The sequence below is a fragment of the Anticarsia gemmatalis genome, chromosome Z, assembly GCF_050436995.1.
Source record: "Anticarsia gemmatalis isolate Benzon Research Colony breed Stoneville strain chromosome Z, ilAntGemm2 primary, whole genome shotgun sequence".
Lineage (NCBI taxonomy): Eukaryota > Metazoa > Arthropoda > Insecta > Lepidoptera > Erebidae > Anticarsia > Anticarsia gemmatalis.
Genome location: NC_134776.1, coordinates 12,799,438 through 12,820,768, shown reverse-complemented (window position 1 = coordinate 12,820,768; position 21,331 = coordinate 12,799,438). Strand labels below are relative to the sequence as shown.

Genomic DNA, 21,331 nt, shown 5'->3' with positions numbered 1-21,331 from the left:
CACAAGAATAAACGCTGGTACTGTCTTAGATGAAAAACTCGCAGATTCATTTATAATACCAAAAATAAAGTAATAACTCAGAAGAGCCTAATATTTTTTGTGAAAAAATATTAAACGGCTTTTAAAAATTTGATACAGAAATAAATGGGACTTTTTCAGATAGTTAAAAAAATACATTTGTTAAATAAATTGCCATACCATCCTTCCGTAAAATTAGCTATCTGTAATAACAGCCAATGAGCTATGGTAAAAAATTTCTTCTTTTTCTTATTAAAAAAGGAGGCAAGGCAGGTGTCTGCGTTAAGTTCATTCACCTTAGTTGTGAAGGTCAAACATGAAAGTGCGGTGCGGCTGCACCATTCAACAAAATGACATCGCACTGTTATGAGAATGACAATCACTTTATTGATTAATGCCTTCATCCATGTTTACTTTAATCTTGTACACATATATTGTGGCAACTCTATAATAGATCAAAGATTTCGTAATCTGTTTGTAGCACCGAGTGATGAAATCCTTCAGAAATTTTCCTCATTGCCAGTAATTAACGTCTAGAAAAAATGCACACACATCGCAAGTAAATTAATGTGCATTGACCTAATACAATAATAATGACGGCTATTGTCTCAAGAGCTGGTAGAGAATAACATTATATTTGTATTTATAGAGTCCAAGGGCCGACAGATAAGTTTAGACCAGACAGGTCTGGTATAAATAACGATGATTGTTGACCGTTTTTTCATTCAAATCGTTGAAAGGATGTGTTGCATGAATAACATTTTTTGCATACCCTTTTCATGGACTTACAAACTATAAGCTTATTTGAACTTTTTTGCTGTACACAAATTATCCCTTTTTAAGTTTTTACTGCTAAGCAAGAGTCTGGTTTCCTTCCACCCGAATCCAAATTTCTCTTTCCTGTGCCATGTACCTACGTTTATTCAAATATAAGTATCAAATATAATAAAGGATGTAGGTATATCCTTTGAAAAATTCGACCCTTAGTCCTTTTCGTAAATTAATTTAGAGATATTTTTTTATTCTTTACATAATATTATTACAAATATATGCAAAACAAAAAGAAAATGAGAGTACGCTATTGCTAAAGTTCCCAGAATGCTCAGTATTGCCTCGTGCTACGGCAATGCTTATTCTTTGTGCTAATTAATTGCCAGTATCACCTTGCTTGCTTTACTGCCAGTATTGCCAGGTCTCGGGAAGTCTCGACCAGGCGATGTGCTAGGTCTTTAGCCACTTGGAGCATATTACACAAGGTTTAGGCATCAGAACCAGAGAACAAGAATCACGGAAATCATATACTTAAGCCTTATTTAAAAAGCTACGATACTTCGAAGACTTTAAAGTTACAGGCAAGCTAGGCTCAAAATATATAACTCCAATTCGAGAGAGCAAATGTACTCAAGCCTACCAACATCAATGTTCGTTCAATTCCAGCGCAAAAGCAGTACGTAGCCGTAACCTCTTATACTTCCAGTATTTACCGTGAGTCTGGAGCGCTATATCGATCAAAAATTTCAAGTAAAGTAAAATGTGTTAAAGCCTTTGTACAAAAAAACTTAAATGACTGTCATACCGTCAACGTGTTGGGTAGTGAAATGGCAATAGATTTTATGATATTAGACAAAGTAATGTTATCTATTAGGCTTATCTCACAAAATATTACATACATATTCTACAAATAACATTCTACCTTTTTCCGATAAATTAAGGCCGGGAATTACAGAAAAGGGCGAGTCCCTACACATCCTACCCAAAAATATTTTCATATCTGTTTTATTATCCCTATCTTTTTATCTTAAATAAATCACCAGAAACGAACAAAATGTTATCCGAAGTTATGCCAAGCTTTCACATTAATTACGTCTTGTACGCTTATTTTCATTACATTAACTTTTCATAAGTTATATTAAGGGAATGTAATCGCTTTAAAGACAGAAAGACAAATCTACTTAAGCTAGGGGCAGCTGGTACCTCGTGCATAAGTTAATTTAAATTTTGTGAGATTTATGAACCAAAATCCTCCATTGACCAAGAATTTACTTGAAAACGAAATAATAAATCATGCTAAGATGGTAAGGGACTTCATAACTGATGAAGGGAAGTCGGGCTGATTAGCGGCAAGCGGCAGTCGGTTCTCGGTCTACGGAAGAGCCGCTTTTGTAGAGGAAATGAATCGACAGACCAACGGACGTGCTGGCTATCAACATTTTCGTGCAGATCATTTTAACGTCTAGTCGCCCCCTATATTACTATTTAAATTGATACCTTTTCGAAATAATTTTAATAACAAAGATAATAAAGCCTTAAAATAAGTGATTTAGTTCGTTTCTATTTTTTTACTTCATAACATGCCTAGAAGCATTCTGAAAGTAAAGCAAATAAGCAACGGAAGCAAATAAGATACGATGTAGAACAGCCTGATGTCAGTATCCATAAATTTATAAGGCATTCCAGAACTTTTCCTTATTTGACACAAGTATGAAACTGGTTGTAAATATTCGGCTGTGTTGTCATCCACTGAGAATTCTTAAGGGGGTGATTCATTCGCCGAGTCTTTAGATTTTAGTCGATGTTTTGTCTAAGTACTCCATTTGGCAAGACAATCTGTCATCAGCTGCCTTGACGGACGACATTTCAACTCACCCGGCGAAATATTACCGCCAAAATGTTTTGAATAAATCAACTTTTTTTAAATAATCTAGCAAGTTCGTAGATTAAATATGATGCGGCAATGAATTCTCTGTAAACTAGCGGCTTTACAGCGACTTTGAAGACAGAATTCACAAAGGTGCGATATTAAATGTTAACACATCTTGGGAGAGGGGCCTGCTTCCCTTGTCAATTAGGCTTGTCATAGCGAAAGAGAAAAGGCAATAAATAAGTCATCGCTGTCTCAGAGCACGTATTATGTGAATTATTTTTGGAGCAAGAATACGCGAGGTTTCTTGTAAAGTATTTCGGTCGATCTATTTAAAAAGTGTATTGTTTGCTAACAGTGAAAACCATTCTAACGACCGTTTTTAATAAATTCTAACTGCATATACAATGTTGAAACAAATAAAAAACAAAGTAAAATCTAGCTATAGGTAAAGTTGCTCTCTGTTTGGGTACACACGATTGGTTTGGTTTGTATGCAACTTTCACCCGAGCACATTGGCTTGACGTTGACCTTAGTATCGGAGTCGTGATAAAGCGCGTATGTAGACTTCCTCAATGTTAAGTGTTAACGCACCGTTTGTTAGCATTATGTAAGAGGGGGCGTGCTTAGCGCCGGCGGCGACGACCGCGATACGGCACGTGGACCCCCGCCTTTATACCCCGATAATACAATAGTCTGCCATTGAACCGGCGAACTTTAATGGCTACCGTTTCTATTATTTTGTACGCCTTAAATTATTTATAATACGAGAATACAGCCTATTCATTAAGTATTGTTCTTGTCTCATTTGTATGCGTGTTTGATACATAATTTTAATGAAGTTAGTTTTGTGAGCCCAGTATAATTCGGGGTAATTTAACCGCGCCGTCTACTGCGAACAAGCTGCTGATAGGTATATGTACTTCACGAGATTTCAAGCACTGTTGTCCCTTAAAGTAAATAGTATTTTCTTGTTTCAAATAAATGAGGCATTAGGGACAACAAATTACTAATTGACCCTAGGATAAAAAGCTCGAAACAGTTTAGAAGTTTTAATGCGAAACATGTTTTTTTAAGTCTACTTTACGAATGAATGTAAAGTTTTAACGGTCCCGTAAAGATTTAGAATTTAAAGTTTACGACATTGCCGCGTAGGCTTTATTTGAAATGTTAGTATTTTAAACTGACTGGGTCAAATTTATTATTTGTAAGTTATGATGGCAAGTCGTTTGATATTTCCAGAGTACGTGCTATGCAATATTAAAATATGCCCAATAATACGTAGTAAAACGTAGCCATGGAGTTCTTGGTGTTGCGAACAGAAAATAGTTTTTAACCTGTACCTGCTGTCCCACGAGCTCTTGTCAGTTTTAGAGGGGTCACGTCTCAGTCGACCACGCATGTTCAAATGTAAAATGAGACCATAGTGCAAGGTTTCATCCAGATATTTTCTTTTGTCGTTATATGGTTTTGAACTCTCGCCTGCCGTAATGTTATTTTGTATGTCGTAAAATAATTTAGCGATTTCTCAAAATCCCTATAGAATCTAAATACATAACATCTTTAGCAATTTTTTTTCTATTTGGTTTAACTGTAGCAAGGTTTTGTGGTGTTAAAATTCTGACGTAAAACTTCATATTATTACTTTTTTTTACAAAAATGTATTAAAGACCAACCCCGGCCTATTTTAAGTAAGAGCATTTACTGACCGCAGAAAAAGTTTACAGACACTTTTTGCTCACGAAAATGTTTATTATGTAGCCGCTGCTGACAATTTAGCTTTAATGTGGACTTTATTGTGCACATTTTGTAATTTTACACAGATTTTTGTAAGAGATTTTTATAAAAAATATTTGGTTAAAACGTTAAGTTGAAAAACCTATTTAATTTTAGTACAGTCTAGAGACGAAAACTGCTATGAAAATAGAGTATATCTGTTTTGTCACTCGTGTAGTAAAAGCCTACGATTAGTTTCTTAAAAGTACATCTTTCTTTCTGAAAAAGCGAATAAGAGCGAAACGAACACAGATAATTACTGGAAAAAGGTTCTAATCCAAGTAGGTAATCCCTTAGGATTACGAAAAAACACTTTTAGGAGCTTTTGTGCGCGTAAATAAAGAAGCGGTTAATAAACCGAACACTGTGATTTAACAGTTTTTAAATATTAGCAATTATTTGTTAAATAACGAAAGGAAAAAATAACTTCGTTTTGATGCACTGATGAATATTATACATCAAAATTATGGGATCTCCCTTTGGAATATTTAACAAACATACTGAACCTAAAAACTGCGTACACAAGTATAAAAAAGGAATTTAAAGAAAAGCTTTCAATATTTGACAATGATTGTGACTCGGTTAAGTTTTGGGTAATGCTACTACTTGAGTTATAGTTAGTTCCCGTATTCTATTATACATTTATGCTACTGTGAGTTGTATCTCAGTGTACCATGTGAAATTTTATTATGTCAATTTTACACGTCGCAAAAGCTATCCGCCTAGTATGCCGATACATTAAGGCTATGTTTGCTACTCTCAAAACCTTCTTCGCGCAAATACTTGGTAGACACTGAACAAATAATCCTTTGTAAATCAACTCTAAATGGGAGATGTCACAGAACTGCTACAAAAGAAAATATTTAAGGTTTTGTCATAGTGATGCCTGCAACGAGCCTTCTTTCTCAAAGTATTATATAAAATTAATCGAGTTTGATTTTTATTTACTCTTTTGATGGAAACGACTTCCAATCGTTTCCCTATAGCTGGGTAGGTAGTTAATTTTCACATAACAATAGTTTTTATTGCAATGCAATCCCGCTTAAACCCATTATTTCCTTTATAAATTACTGCTTTACACCTGCGCAAGGTGTAAGGTTTCGCATTCCTTCAGTTTCCTGGTAACTACGTGGCAATAATACAAACAGAGCATTTAAAGCTTTTGAATGTTCCATTAAAACCGTATTGTTTAATCGTATGAATCAGGAATGCAATGTTCAACACCGCTTTAACATTAAAATAAAATAAATGGTTGACTATACTCCTAAGAGAAGGCACAACGATTGATGACAGTTTTAAATCGAGGGTTTAAATTATGTTCAGTGAAAATCGAAAATCGGATTTATGATTTTCATTAGTCTGAAATAGTATCACGTAGTGTATAAGCTCGATATTAGTCGATATTGCGGCGTGGTACGAATTTATACTGCTCGATAAACGATCTGTGATACGTAGGCTTGAAAGCAAGATTACGCGTCAACTCTTAAGAGAAATACGAGAACGCGTGTATAATTCTCAGTTACTGAGAAGTCATCTCTGAGATAATTTTTTTACACTAATGAAACTGGTTCAAGGTGATTTTAAGCTGTTGTAAGTGTTGCTATAATTCAGTTTTTACGTAATTCCTATATTTAAATACTGCTTTTAAAGCCCCTGTATCAAGGCGGTGGTATTAATTGTATGCCACATGTCATGTTCTAAATAAGATTTATAAATGATGCAAACATGAATCGAGCTTAATTCTTCATTATCTGTACTGCCGCAGCAACGCCTTGTTTTTCAGGGCTTCACTTATAATATAGGTTAAATTGAAGTAAATTAAAGTATACGTACATAGGAACTTTTTTTGATGGCTTTTAAAATATGATTTCATCTAAGTATAAAGGTAACAGGAAATATCAAAAAAAAATACTGCAAGTTTATTAATTAGCGCTATTGCACTTTGTGTAAAATATGAAAAGCTCTGTCGCTTAAGTCTCGTTCTTGTTTTTATTTAGTTGCGCAGGAACTCAAGTGCAAAATGATTGGAGTGCTTGATAAAAAATATACGTATTTTGTAGTTGACTAAGTTTTGTATAGGTAATAGGTTCTTTGAAAATTGGTGTAATTTTTTTAAATCGATGGCTACTTGTAAAATATTTTATGACTTACTATTCTGCTATAAATGTTTACCAAAATTATGCTATTCTTAGCTATGGAAATGCATCTTGGATCGATAAGCATACTCGCTAATTTACTACTCTTAAATTATGTGTAGTTTTATATTAGTCTTATCCATCATGTTTATTAATTCTAATAGTTTTAATAACATTTCAAATACATGTACTAATAAAGGATAAAAAACGCCCTTTAATTTCTAGCCCAGAGAGAAAAATCAAAGGAAAAGGAAAGCAATACTATGAAAATCCAGTGAATTATCAATTGCGGTCAACAATGATTGAGCCAGGCGAGCCTCTCCGGCTCTCGACGAGTCACGATTCAATGAAAGTATTATTGAACCTGCTCCTACTCTGTAACTGATACAACGTATCTAACAACAATTATTATTCGACTTGCTTCTGGGTCTAACACGAATCTCTCCGACAACAACATTGACGAATAATCAACTGTGTTTATTGAGTGTCTAAAGATTTCAAAACAGTCGTCGTCTATATTTCTAAAAACACGGCATAAAGTTACTCTATGAACCATCTTGTACTACCTGTAATGGTAGTTGTAAGCTGTGAGAAATTAATAAATAAATAAAGCTTCCTTAAATAAGACACAATCATAAGAAACAATATATCTTAGTAATAAAATTACAAACGCACACAGCCACACTTACAAGTTACATTAAATCCTTATCGCTCTCATCTGACTTTCCAAGCTGTCGTTAAATAGTCCCGTTACGTTCACGATTGAAGGGTGTCCTGAACAGTGGCAGGAGCTTTTTGACCAAGGTCGTTGTCGTGATACAAGCCATGACCGTTTAGCCGTGGCTGCGATGCCAGTTCCTACAGTAATTACATTGGGCCATCGCCCTCAATTAGCAACGCTCACGATCGAGTGACTAGTTGGCAGCCAACATCGCAGCGCCTCTCGACGCTCATGACTTAATACCAGTGTTGCATGCGTACACGTGCACTCTCAGGGAACCGGTCAGACGGCTGAGGGCGGTCCGGAATCCTGAGAAGAGGCCTCGCACAGACCTAATAAGTACGTGGACTCGCTTCTGATGACTAAGCACGCTCTTACACCCGATATAATGCAGCCGTGTATTCCAATCTCGGGAGCTTTCAATGAAGTGAATGTAAAAAGCAGTTCATAGGTGCTCTTACGTTTTAAAACTACGCGCGCCAGTAAGTAAGTAGGAAACAAAAGTTTCTAAAGTCATTTAATACAAATAATCCAAATTGAAATAAAATAATACAGCCTTTATAATTCGTACCAAAAGTTTCGCAATCACAATTCGAGAAATTTAATTCGTTGTGATTATAATATTACACGCAGCAGAGAATGTTGGCGACAACGCGGTGTCCAATTGAATTTAAATAATTCAGCTTTTAAACTGTGAATCAGAACAATGTAGCAGTTTGCAACGAGATATAAATTTTCGTTTCTATCGAGAATAATACCATTTAAAACAGAATATAAAGTGGAATCATTATTATTATACCTACTACTGAATTTCATGACCCTCACTTAATGAAATAAAGGCTGTTATAAGAACCCACCTCAGCGTTAAAGCGTTCCGTAACAAAACAGAACACTTAAAGATGGCTCTACAATATTCCCGGTTGTCTCCTCCCCAGTGACAGGTATATTAGTTCGAGACGGGTTTGACATAGAGGGTTGATATTTGCTACAGATGTAGGAAATGGAGGTAAGAAAATTGGGGTTAATGTGATTTTGAAGGACCATTTTGACGAGAATAGAGCAGTCATTCTGCGGTATCAATTGAAATCTAGTTATCTTTGAAACGTATTTTGGTTTCTATATATTTCAATCAAAGCCTTGCTAACTTTCATGACAGGTTTAACAATCCAATTTCCTTAATAAATAAAACAGTCAAGCTAACACATAGCGATGTATTATTTTTCTTAAGGGTAAATAGGACACTGAATACATTTCATTTTAAGTTTGATTCAAAGTCAAGTCATGAAAGTAACAGTCGTATTTTCCTAATTGGCGATTCCTTTACAAGTAAGCTGAATAAAGATATTAGTATGTTAATGAAAGATGACTTGACCGTAATTATATACGTTTTCATGAGTCAGGAGTACTAAGTAATCGGGTTAGTGGTAATCTGGGGGCGAGAAAAAAGCCTGACATTGCGGCTACCCCGAAATAAATTAAATTAATGCGGCCCTTTTCTGTTTGTAGCTAAGACCAAATAGCTTGGCAATGGTGTCCTGTAATCTTATACGAGAAAAGAGGGCTGTGGGCTGTGGATTATCCACTTATGTACTTAGATACAACGGTATTTATTTCACTCCGTGAGCACGTGCTATGTACAGGAGCATTCCTTTACTAAAATAAATAATGATACGTTGAACTCTCGTGAGCTAAGTTATTCAATTAGGTGTTCTTGTAAATTAAAATCCTTGTGAATACAAAGGAATGAAATAAGAATAACTTTATTTTACTAAAATTTAAATAAATTTTAATGAAAAAAACGTTGCAGTGTCCTCAATACAAACAATTCCGAACTTATTTTAAAGCATCATCCCAAATTTATATTTAGTAACGTTAATGCCTCTGGTAGTACTATTAAAAGTTACTTTCGAACACATTTCATTTGAGGAATAATAGGATCTTTGCGCCGAAACATTCGTCCCATACGAAGCCGAACCACAAACCGCACATAACGTATAGAGCGTTATATCGCTAGCCAAGAGGCTATTTTCAGATAAAAGGATATTATTAAGTTTATAAGGACGGCACTAAACCGTCAGACACTGTTAAGTAATCAGTTTCCGCCGGCCGCCTCCTGCGGGTCCTACCTGCGCAGGACAATTATAAGCAGCTGCCACAATCTTATACCCACAAGAATGTACGCCACATGTTTTATATCATTAAGCTTGCTTTTTCATGTTCGCAGAATTTGATTTGGTGTTTTTTTATGAATGACCGCCTTAGGAGCGGTATAAGAATACATTGATGAAGAAGGACTTCCATTTTAATGTGATTCAGGTACATGTCAAATGTAGCGATTTATGCCTTTGCTTACGCTAAAAAGAGCTAGTGAGATTTTTATGTAGCACGTACGTAATGAACACCAAACTCTATACTTTGTAAGCTCTCGTTAATTTTTCCTATTAAATTAACTTGTAACACTTTTGTCCGGGAAAATAACCAGCGTCAAAATAACCAAGTACGTTGTACACTTTGTTTGCCGTGAACTTGATACACTAAAAGCTCTTTGACCTACGAGCACACGAACGAGGTAACGCGCCGTTGTAATGTTAATCACAGCGTGAATTACATAATTGACATACATTTTTTATGAACAATGTAGGTCTACAAATATACATTTCACTTTTCATATGTTACTTAATGTTTGATGGTGTTTAATATAATTTCGCATAAGAGTTTATTTCGTATTCATTCAAATGTTTTTTAAGGAACTTATAGATAAGTATTTATTGTTATAATCAAATTTTAAACGAAGATAACAAGAGAAAATCTAGATAACGTCCTAATCTTCTTCAAAAAATATCCATAAGTGAGTAATACGCCACATCGGCACCAAGCGAATATGTTCATTCGGCATACATTTAAGATGAAGATCAACCTCCGAACCCAATTCAGGTCAAAGCTATTGGGAGTCGCACTCGTCAAAGTTGCAGAGGCCATTTGCTTACTAAAGCCTGCATCAAACATCCCACGATCATAGCGAACTAAACTTTAAACTTCTGTAGCTATTTTTTAACTATCGCACGCAAATGAAACAATATGCATTCTGTTGAAAAAGTTATTTATTGCTATTGCAAACTGCCACGAGTTTTTAGCACGATAGTTGGTAGAGTGCTATCGAGTTTTTACCAAAAAGGTAAAAAATTCTCGTAGTACTGAACACGGATGCATTCATCCCATGAAATACGATTGATGAGTTTATATGGTTCATTTCGTATTACAAGCATTCAAAAGTTATTAAGAATCTCTTTCGTCGCTCTTCAACCTCCACCTTTAACCTTCGAACGACCAATCGAATGTCCAAAAATACTTATCTATCGGAATAGAATATGCATACGAAGCTCTATGTGCAAGCACGGTGATAGGTCGCCCTTGAATCTCTCCAAACGTTCCGTATGCCTATGCACGGCTGAATGTTTGTTTTTCAATCACCTAAAAAGTTTTATCGATTTCGAAATCTGGGAAAAGCAGTGGATTGTATATACCTATTTTAAAAACAGGAATTCTGACAAATTCGAAATATTCATAAACGTAGTTTTTCGAACATTAAATCATAAACATTAATATATCAATATCATTTAAAACCATGAGTGGGTCTAATATGAATATTAATAATAGACATTTTTCCACAAGAAAGAAAGAACAGAATAGGAACCTATTGTCTTGAACTTTTACAGAATCCATTTTTTTTCTCTAAATAATTGGACCCACCGCACTCTCTAACATCATAACAATACAAATGTTCTGTTCATTTAGTTACGAATTTTAAGTAAATTATATATACCGACTTCTATACATGATCATCGAAACAATTCGGATTTTATCTATGTAATCAAATATTTTATTTTTGGGTAGTCAGCCCCGAGGTCCCGAACGGAAACTTAATTGAATGCATTCCGATCCCTTACGATGTCTTATTGGGATATTATTGTGTAATAACCCTAAGCCGCTGACCGCGTTTATACGGACAATTTATTATAACGCCCGTTATAGTACCGCGCTCATATTAAACCTATTTTGTAATAAACTGTTTTATTCCCTTTGGGAATAATGTATTTTATCGCAAGCCAAACACATTACCGCATTCATTATTTAGTAGCTTATTCAATTGCTCTAAAAATTAAGTAAAAAATATGGAAACACCCTAAAATTCATCTGGAAGGACCAATTATTTAAAAAATTGTTCGAAGTTACGGAGAGTTTCCAAAAAAGCATTATAATTCTAATAATAAAAAACCAATCAATAGAATTTACTGAAATAGAATGAAACAATACCTCTTCTTCTGAATCCAATTTCATGACCCAGATTTCACAAAATATTTTTGTTGAGCCTGCCTTTTGTACTTGTAAAAACAGTAAACAAAATTAAAATTCTTCACGTTCAATATCGAATCAGTTTCAAAATGGTTCTTTAAAGGCGGAGATACCCAATCTCCCCCAGATTTACCTTCCCCGATTACAAACGCAAACAATTCGGTTTACAATCACAGGATTGGCAAACTGATCTCTTTTCCTTTCCTCCCTGTTTATTGAGCCTAATTTATTTTATACGACATTCAATTTCTTAAAATTAAAATTAGAAGAGAAACTTTAGCAATTGTGGGCTTTTAGGCCAAAGTAATATTAAAGGACACGCAAGTATGAATGTTGACGAGATAAAGAAGGATTACATCTCAGTTTAAGACCAACCTCGACAGCGATAGAGTCCGATTGAAGTTTTTGATGACCAATACCTAACTATTGGGCAGACAAAGGCTCTTTTGTTCGATGCCCATATTCCAGGTGAATTTTCCGTTCGAAAAGCTTGTTTTATCATTCGGAATTAGAAGGCCGTGCGGTTGTTATTGGTCAAATTGGTAGCTGTGTTGCAGCTGCTATTAACGTTGTGCCCGTCGCGTTTGTGTCATTTATCAAAGGTAACAAGTTCAATGTCGTTTAAGCCCGGCCATTCATTAACCATGCAAATTCAACAAGATGATATACAAGGTCTAAATTGATCCGCTGGCATATTGCTGGATGTCTACGAAAATTTTCTGTATGGAATTATAAATGTCTCCATTCATAATTTCGAAATTGTAGTTTTGCTGTAAGCTCGAATTCATGCGTCGCACATAAAATTAATATATCAATTTTAACTTACTCATTTATTCTTTTTTTCGTTATTTATGTTCTTACTTTGAAATGAAATTCATCAGTGAACTATAGTCTTACACGATTTTTATGTTATTAACTGCTTTGATCACGGACAATCACGGCAATGTATTTTTTTTACGAATCGTAAAATTTATATGTAATAAAGATTATTTTGTCATCAAATTGAATTATCTCTTGAAAACAAACAATAATAAAATATTTACTTTAACAAAATACTTATTAAACTTTTAAACAAATAGTATAACATCAAAAAGTGCAATAACGCAGGTCGCCGTCTAGCCGTTTGTAAAAAAAAGCTCAGGTAAAGCGTCGAGCTTCGATAGAATCAGATATATTCGTTTTTTTGTCACAACCTAACCGGTTTCGAAAAAAAAATACTAACACTCGTGCACACAGCCTCGTATTGGTACCTACTTTTGAGTTCAAAAAACAAAATAAAGCTAGCACAATAACCGATATTATTATACACGAACGGTTCGCATAAAAACTGATTTGAACTTATATTTAGCCGACTTGAAGTTGATAATAATTTACTTATAGGTAGGTAGGTAATAGAAATGTAAACATGCGTGCTATAAAATATATAGCTATTTTTATGATTGTTTCGTATTATGTATATGGTACAGTTTAAAATTGTTTTATGCAGCCATTATGTTTTTAAGTATCTCATTATATTAGTAACGTAATCAACTGTAACCGATTTACGGTTACGTATCTCGATCATTTAAATAGTCCTTCTGTATTTTACATAACCGATGCCAAAATTATAATCTTAAATCATAGAGTGTAAACGTAAAATATTGATGACTATTGTTGACATCAATAAAGATGTTTTCGATTAGGTTAGCCATTTATGAAGTGTTACAAACAAGAAACTTTGAGCACAGCGTATACGAGAGACACGCACCGCACACCACTCGTTCACCGTAATTGTTTAGTTAACGAACAATCGACAAACTTCACAGACAACGTTGTTGGAAAACAGCCGGACGCTTGATAAAGTATTTAGCTTCAATCCAAGTGCACACAAACTCTGTGTCGGCACTGCCAATTTCATCTAAAATGTCGCGCACAAAAAGCATCCGATAAAATCTCGATTGCTTGTTTAATTCCTTATACAAATAAAAAAGTAAGTGAACGGCACATTCTACAGGCGTAATTTCACATTTATTCCATTGCTCAGATATTTTTTCAGGCAAAAACAAATATTGAAGAATCGCTCATTTGCTCACAATATTGTTAGAACGCTTCAAAAGAAAACAATAAGGTTTTTTTTAATGAAACGACTGATTTGTTTCTGCGAAGAATCAAAGAACTTTTAAAAGCAATTTGTAATAAGTAAATTTTATTTGATCTTACGAAATAGAGCGTTGAGACGAACATGGAGATGTTGTTAGATCTATTTTGATAACAGATAATAGTACTAGGTAAGTAAATATATCTTACGTCGTACGTTTATTTAATTGTGTTATACATGTCTTGTTTTTATGAAAATAATTAATCAAGTGATTTTAATTAAAGATGTACAATAATGAGTAGACAGTACATGATGTAATAATATCTTCGTAAACGAATTTACCGATAACGGCAAACACGATCCCGATGCCCGGGAGCCAAGACAGATTGCAAGAAAATTTGCATAATGATCGCGCAAGGACGCAAGAATTGCAAACCCCTGAACGATTATTACATTGCATCAGACAAACTTGACAGAAGGATATTATTCAGAACCCCCGTGCCTATCGTGTACGCTCCGAGTTACTTAATGCAGTATATTTTATGAATTTCGATAAGGCTAATTTGGTTAAGGTCAGCATTTTTTTTATGTGACGTGACCAAAGTTCATTTGCCTTTTGGTCACGGTAACGGTATTCATCCGCTTATTGTGTATTCACTACCCACACGTAAAAATGCATACGACGGAACTGCAGGTAGACGCAAGCTCAGGGATGTCAAAACTGTAATTTAAAAATACCGTTACAAAAAAGTTCGATAAAGATGGAGTAAAATTAATTCTTGAGAGGGTTCGTTTTCTTAGAAATCAATTAAACTTCTGCAAGTTTGCTGTAGACTTTCTTAATCTATAAATCATATAACAGTGGCTATAGGAAGGCGGTAGCAATATAACTATAGTGAAGTATAAAAAACGCTATGAAATTGGAATTTAAGATCAATGTTAACCGTGGAATCGGTTCCGTGAATTGATTCCGGGACCTCAAGAATCGGAAGATTTTATCCATGTAAATTTCTTACAGGCCATTCGAACCAAACTGAATGGTATCAGATTTCACATTTAAGAGGGCACGCGTTTGTGGTCCATTTTCGGGAACTCTACGTGATATTATTTTGAAATGCCAATATTTCTGAACAGATTTTTTGTGAAATTTATTTGCGTACTTCACGAATAAGCCGAGACCGCGACGCGAACGTTAAATGTAACATCCCTAACGCTGTAGTCTTCCGTCTTCAGATGTTAGATCGACAGGTAAAAGTGTAAATTTTACATGCACATGACATTGGGTCATTTATCAACTGAGCCGAGAAAGTCCGCTTTAGAATGCAATTTTGTTTGCAAAAGTGTGCCAAAGTATCAATATATTTAACTTTAAAAGTTTTATCTTTTAGATCTGCTATCGCCCATGGCTTTGTTCCGAACAATCTTAGTCTAATCAACCCGTTGCAATTTATACTGGGTATCTTGTCGAGCCGATACAATTGCGTACCTATCTGTAGGCCGTTATCTTACACTATGTACAAGTATATAAGGCGTTGTTAGAAAACGGTTTCTAGCGTCTGTTTTATTATCTACTTAAGACAATAGTGATATTATTCGTACCATTGCGGTTACCATTTATTTTGATAGAACATAAATGTTAAGTTGTGTAACTTTGTGACTCTGTGTGCTAATTGTTAATAGACGATATAATAAGTCAAGAAATTCAATGATACTTAATTTGTTAAACTTGTAACAAAGATTCGAATACTTTAAAACAATTTTGACCGATAAATTGTTGTTGTAAATTATTTTATGATTTAAAGACGAACATTTATGAGGAGCTTTCAAATTGGTTCCTTATTTGTTTTGAAATCTCGGTAACAATAGTTACTCGTGAAAATACATTGTCTAAGACAGATTCTAGAATTCCAGTAACAAATAAACAATTCAAATGATTTCATTCTTGAATATATACCGCTACAAAGCTAATTTAAGTTGAACCAACATCAACACCACTAATTGAAGTACCTACTAGCAAAACGCAAACATCGTATTCCGCGTTATGAATATTACGTTTAGAAACCTAATTGGTAGTCTATTACGTGTGCAATTTCTTTAAAACTGCCAACGAGACTCGCTCAAAGAATCTTGAAATATGTTCAAAGAACTACTTTGTTTAAACTTTGTTACTGTCTTTATTACATCTTTCCATTATTGCCTCATTACCGGGCATGGGTCTTTAAGTGTATAAGAGTCGTCCACTACGCTGGCCAAGCACAGATTGGCACACTTTCAAGAACACTAATGAACAACTCTGGCAAAGAGGTTCTCTCATAGTTACTTCTTTCTGCTTTTAATTATTGGTACTGTCGCATTATATGAACTAGTTCCAATTTTAAGCCTTTTCATTTCCCGAAGCCAATTAAATGCATTTCATATTTATGTAGCAAATACAGTACGATTCAATTTGTACTAATGATAAAAAGTTAATTAAAAGATTGTTCATCTAGAAGAGAGCTTTTTTAGGAAAATTTGAATGTTACCCAAACAAAGGTAGGTCACGGGAAACTTTCCATTGTGGAAAATGTCTGGGATATGAAAATATAACGTATTAAATCATTTATATATAAAAATACTACTAATACATCTTCTACAGGTTCGTGCACATTAATCTCGGAGTATAAGTTTTATAATTTGCCTATGGCTTTTATAACATCATAGTTAGTTTTACTACGTCATATAAAGTTAAGTTAATTGGTTATCGTAAGGCGTAAGTAACTACACTGTATCAAAATGAACTTGGCACCGCATGACGAGGGATGACAGCCATCACAAAATTACGGATCATCAAAGTAACTTTATATACGATAATATTCCATGTATACTTTCTCTACTAGTAAGGTTATAGTTTGACGCGTGATGTTCTTTACAGTTATAATTACTTTTTTGTTAATGAGTGTTTAAAAAGCATCGATTTTTAGTGTTCATCTTTATTACAGTCTTATTTAGTATATTATTGTACACTAATTGAAAAAAATACAGTCTCTCTTCTTCGATTTTTAAATATTTGCAAAAGAATCGTGACCTATCAGATAAAATCTCGGTTAAGTCATTTTTTATGAAAATAGACTCATGAAAGCTTTAAACCACCTCTAAATATGTTTCGCTTCCTGCTACGACGTGAAATAGACTTTGATTGGATAATCTTTCAGAATAACAAGTGCAGTTATTTTTAGCTTCATTTCCATTGTTCGCAAAATTCAGAGGTACTATTTTAATATTTCGACTGACAGTTAGTGGAAACGTCCATTAAAACAGAAGGTTATACATTATCTCCACGCTGCATAGGGGATGAGCAACAAAGCAAAGATTCCGGACCGCCGATTTAATACGACCGAGTGATTCTGCGGGTGGTTTTTAGATCATAAAATACAATTATAATTTTTTATATTTGAATTTTAGAAGTGATTACTAATTAATATTAAACCCGAACTCTCTACTAAGCTAAGCTCCTCTCTGCCTAAGAGCGGCTTAGCTTTAGCCCAAAACTATAAATTGAAATGAAATGTACATCGAGTTATTAGTTAGTTATTTATGTATATTGATTTTTGTATATAATTTCGATCATGATGTAGCAAGTTATAAGTGCAGACCGTCTTGATCGTCGTAAGTTGTCTATGCGTCTATTTCTCATGCTAAATTATGACGTCAACCTTTAAGTATGTATGACTGTAATAGGCACTAAGATTCAAGGATTTTCCAGTTATTATTGAATATAATGCAACAAGTGAGCGAATGCACGGAGGGCCTCTTGATTATAACTACGTACTATTTGTAATAATCATTTGCGAATATTTATCAATCAATGCCAAATTCTCTCATTATACAGTTCTCTATCGTCGAAAAAAATTGGGTCAGAAAAAGCTGTCGAGAATTTTTAAAGATTTACTTGTAAGAAAAAAGCTTCGGCATAAATTTTAGTCACACTAGTCTGAACAGAAGTAGATAAATGATAATAGACTTGTTTCCTGTCAGAGTTACAAGTCGCTGATGTTCTTTCTGCTGGAAGCAAATCGAGATAGACTGCGGCATTCTTAAGTAACTACCAGATAATTTCCAACAATCGTTAACTCTATGCTTTGTTTCACGAAGCTTTATCTTCTAAATATATCTAAGGATATTTAAGGATATCTCCTTAAAATTTATGTAGCTCATGCATTTTGTCTATGTCAATGTTATTAATAAAATTATCCTAGTTTCCAAATTCGACCAAATATCAAAAACATCACAACATTCCACGGTCGTAAACAAACTAAGTTGAACGGTTATTGTAGAGAGAGTATTAATATGTCTGCCCTATTCGAATTCTGACCCGATGTTAATAAATCCCTGAGCGGCATGTCATGTCCCTAATTAAGTTCCTGTTTCATATAGGATTGTTGAACTCAAGTTCCAATCCCCACTATGAATAGAACAGCCTCGGTTTAAGGAGTTATAACAAAAGGTGTCACCCTACTATGTGCTAATAACGTTACACAGGTCATCGGTTAATCTGAATAGTGGTGGGTGAACTGCGCTGATTTTGCTAACAGCGAAAAATATTTGCATCATATAATAGCGTTTGAGCCAGTCCGTTATTGAATAACTTTCGTTGTAAAAATAGACATTTAAAGCGCTGGTCAAACATCCTCAGTTACTTTTTAGGTTCCGAGGCATTTAGAAAACTTTCTTTTATCGCAAGAGTCGGCAGCGCCAAATATATCTTCGATAAATTTCTCCGACTTTTAAGAATCCTAAAATGTTAACGCTTCATTGAATAAGCCATTTCATTGTGAGTACTTCCAACGCTCCCCTATTTTACTCAATTCAACAGGTCTAAAGAAGTATTTATTCATCTATTGTACCGATTGTGTGTAATAATGACGATTTTTTGGAAGATCGGGACAACTGCTTCTCGGTCTTAATCAATATTTAGATATTTACCTATTTAAAAAAAATGTTATTGTCTCATGCGCTATCTTAAAATTGGTTAGGAGCCTATTAAATGTAAATATATTTCGGTTATTATTAAGGAGACCAATGAAGTCCGTATCCATTTCGAAGAATCATGTGTGATTCAAATAAAGTCATGTTTCAACATGTAGAGATTGCTCAGGGCTGGTCGCATGTGCGGTTTTTTACATTAGGCCCAGGTTTTCTCAAGTCAAATGTATCAAAAAGAAAATGAATTGGAATTGATACATTCGGAGAAATACAAGATTTGAGTGTCTGCATTAGTCATAATGGAATCTAATACTGTCATCGATCAACTGTGACTGTATGCCAGTGAACTTTGTTTTTTCTTAGATCCCGTTTGACCGATAACGAGCGTGACTATTTTCGTAGTTATCACTAAGCTACTTCTTGGAGTGGGCTTATTTTGTCTCATTTTCTCGTTTCCCACAAGTCTTTCGTCGATGTCGTTCTTTCTTTCTTATTCTTTGTTCCTTTGTGAATTCTGTTTTTGAGAGTACCTACTTGCATTAATGTACTGATTATTCCAATAAGAAATTTATTCCATTTTAGAATCGAAGTTAATTAAGTATATTATGCTATACTGCTTTGTACACCAGTTCCTGGCCAAATGAAATTATAAGAACGAAACGCCCAGGTGCTGCTAATTGGAAAATTTATTCAGTCACTGCCTTTCTTTAAATAATTAATGAACGTTTCATAAAACGGCAAGAATATTTTGAATTATTGATTTGTTTAATATTTAATTAAAGGGGCTACCGAACTTTTGTTCTTTCTACGGCATGAAAAAATCCAATAGCATCGAGTCCTGGTTTTAATAAACAGAGGTTCTTGTTATTTGTACCTAATCCTAATTTAACAAGAATCTTTATTTAGCCATTATTGTAAACTATAAGCCTCCTAAACAAGTTTGGCACACAATCGCCATGATCAAAACAATAACTCTTTTACAGTCATATGTAATCAAACATTTTAGTTTACTACATAATTAGACCTATTTTGAAAATCTTTAAGAATTTCAATACAGGTACCATAATTTATTCCTTTGTATTGAATTGTGGAACATCGGAGCTTCAATCAACTAGTAATTGGTGACTAATCGAATGGAGCCGGACGAACAACATTTAGAAATTTGAACCAATAATGAACAACAAAGCGACCAATGTCACAGTCGGAGATTACCTCTAATTACAGTGTGTGGCTCCTGTTACAGAACGTTTCAAACGCAACGAGATACTGGGAAAATGACAGTGCGGACAATAACTCCTCGCTGATTTATCAAACACTTCGTGGAACTTATGCGTTAATAAACAACACCTTTGTCGAACAGTTCGTGAGTGTGTCTTTGAAGAGGCCGAAACATCAGGAATGCAGCTCAACATGACGCCCACATTAAAGTAGACCCTCTACGTACACCGGACACTGATTAGCATTTACTCGACACTCCAAACATTCAATTCACTAAACCAAACATGCTTTATGCTAACGCATCGTAGATATCGTACCACACGCTCAAATTCAAATACATGTTTCCAGTAAAGTTCGTTTTACTTACCGGTTTAGTGAGAACTATGTCCAGCCATGACTTTAACAGCTTACACATGCACACCGCAGCCAATCGCCAGCTTAAAAACAAACTTTAAAAGTTTTTCAAAGTTCCGAACGTACGCTTTAAAGTTCACTAAAAGTATGAGGGACTCATCAACGTTATCGGAAGTGAATATTATGTAGTGGTCGTGTTGCAATGGGAGGTTTTTGTAGACGAAACAGGTTTCCGGCGGCGGAAAGTGAGTTTATAAGTTTGTTTGAGAAGGCGACGCGGAGCGCGAGTGTTGCTCGCACACGGACGCTCGGTGGAGGGTACCACGCGGTATGACACGGCCGTCGAGCGAGCGAGCGCTGCAAGTCGCGCGGGTTGAAGGCGGGAGCGGAGCGGCAACGTTGCGCACCTACCCCGCGCGCGGGGGGTTTAATGCCTCCATGGCCCACCTAACATGATGGCGTCATTGTTTCATCATTTGTTATCTCACGGCTCCCGAAGGCATAAGAATTTTCTGTATAGGTAGGTATAGGTATTCCAGCTTCGTAACGGGAACAGGTGCTAAACTTACGGTACTCGTTTTAAAGCTCTTTGAAAACTTTCAAAGTTTCAGCCGTTATAAATCTTGTTGGATTTGCTTGTAATATTATTTTATTAAGTACCTATATCTGCTGGTATTTAAATCTAGCGGAAATTCATAATAATGTTACCATTTGAAAATGCTATTAAAGCTTTTATTGCATTTCAATGGTTACGAACGTCGAAAAAATGTATAGCTAAGTGGTTTGACCATTACTGGGGTCAAAAGCGCTACAATATTCACGAATGCATTCACTAAAGTTCCGGTGACTCACGCGCTGGTATGCATGCGTTACTCACAGTTGCTCAACCAATAGACCAAATCAACAGGTGACAAATGACAAATCAAATAACATAATACATCTGTCCTCTTCTCACATTATACAAACAAACATGGAAATAAGCCATATACCGTTAGTTAGTATTATTAGAATGGTTGCTCATTATTTTGGTCCTTAATTGTGCTTTTTGACATCGCTTATTAAATTGAAAATGTTAA

General features: G+C 34.8%; 1 protein-coding gene across 3 annotated transcripts in view; it reads right to left on the bottom strand.

Annotated features, from left to right (window-relative positions):
- LOC142986133 (carboxyl-terminal PDZ ligand of neuronal nitric oxide synthase protein) overlaps positions 1 to 20,601 on the bottom strand; it is a 122,861-nt gene extending 102,260 nt beyond the window's left edge. For all 3 annotated transcript variants that reach the window (XM_076134414.1, XM_076134412.1, XM_076134413.1), the window contains exon 1: positions 20,269 to 20,601. The gene's annotated coding sequence lies outside the window, so the exon portion shown is untranslated. The remainder of the gene's footprint in view (positions 1 to 20,268) is intronic.
- Between the last annotated feature and the right edge of the window lie 730 nt (positions 20,602 to 21,331).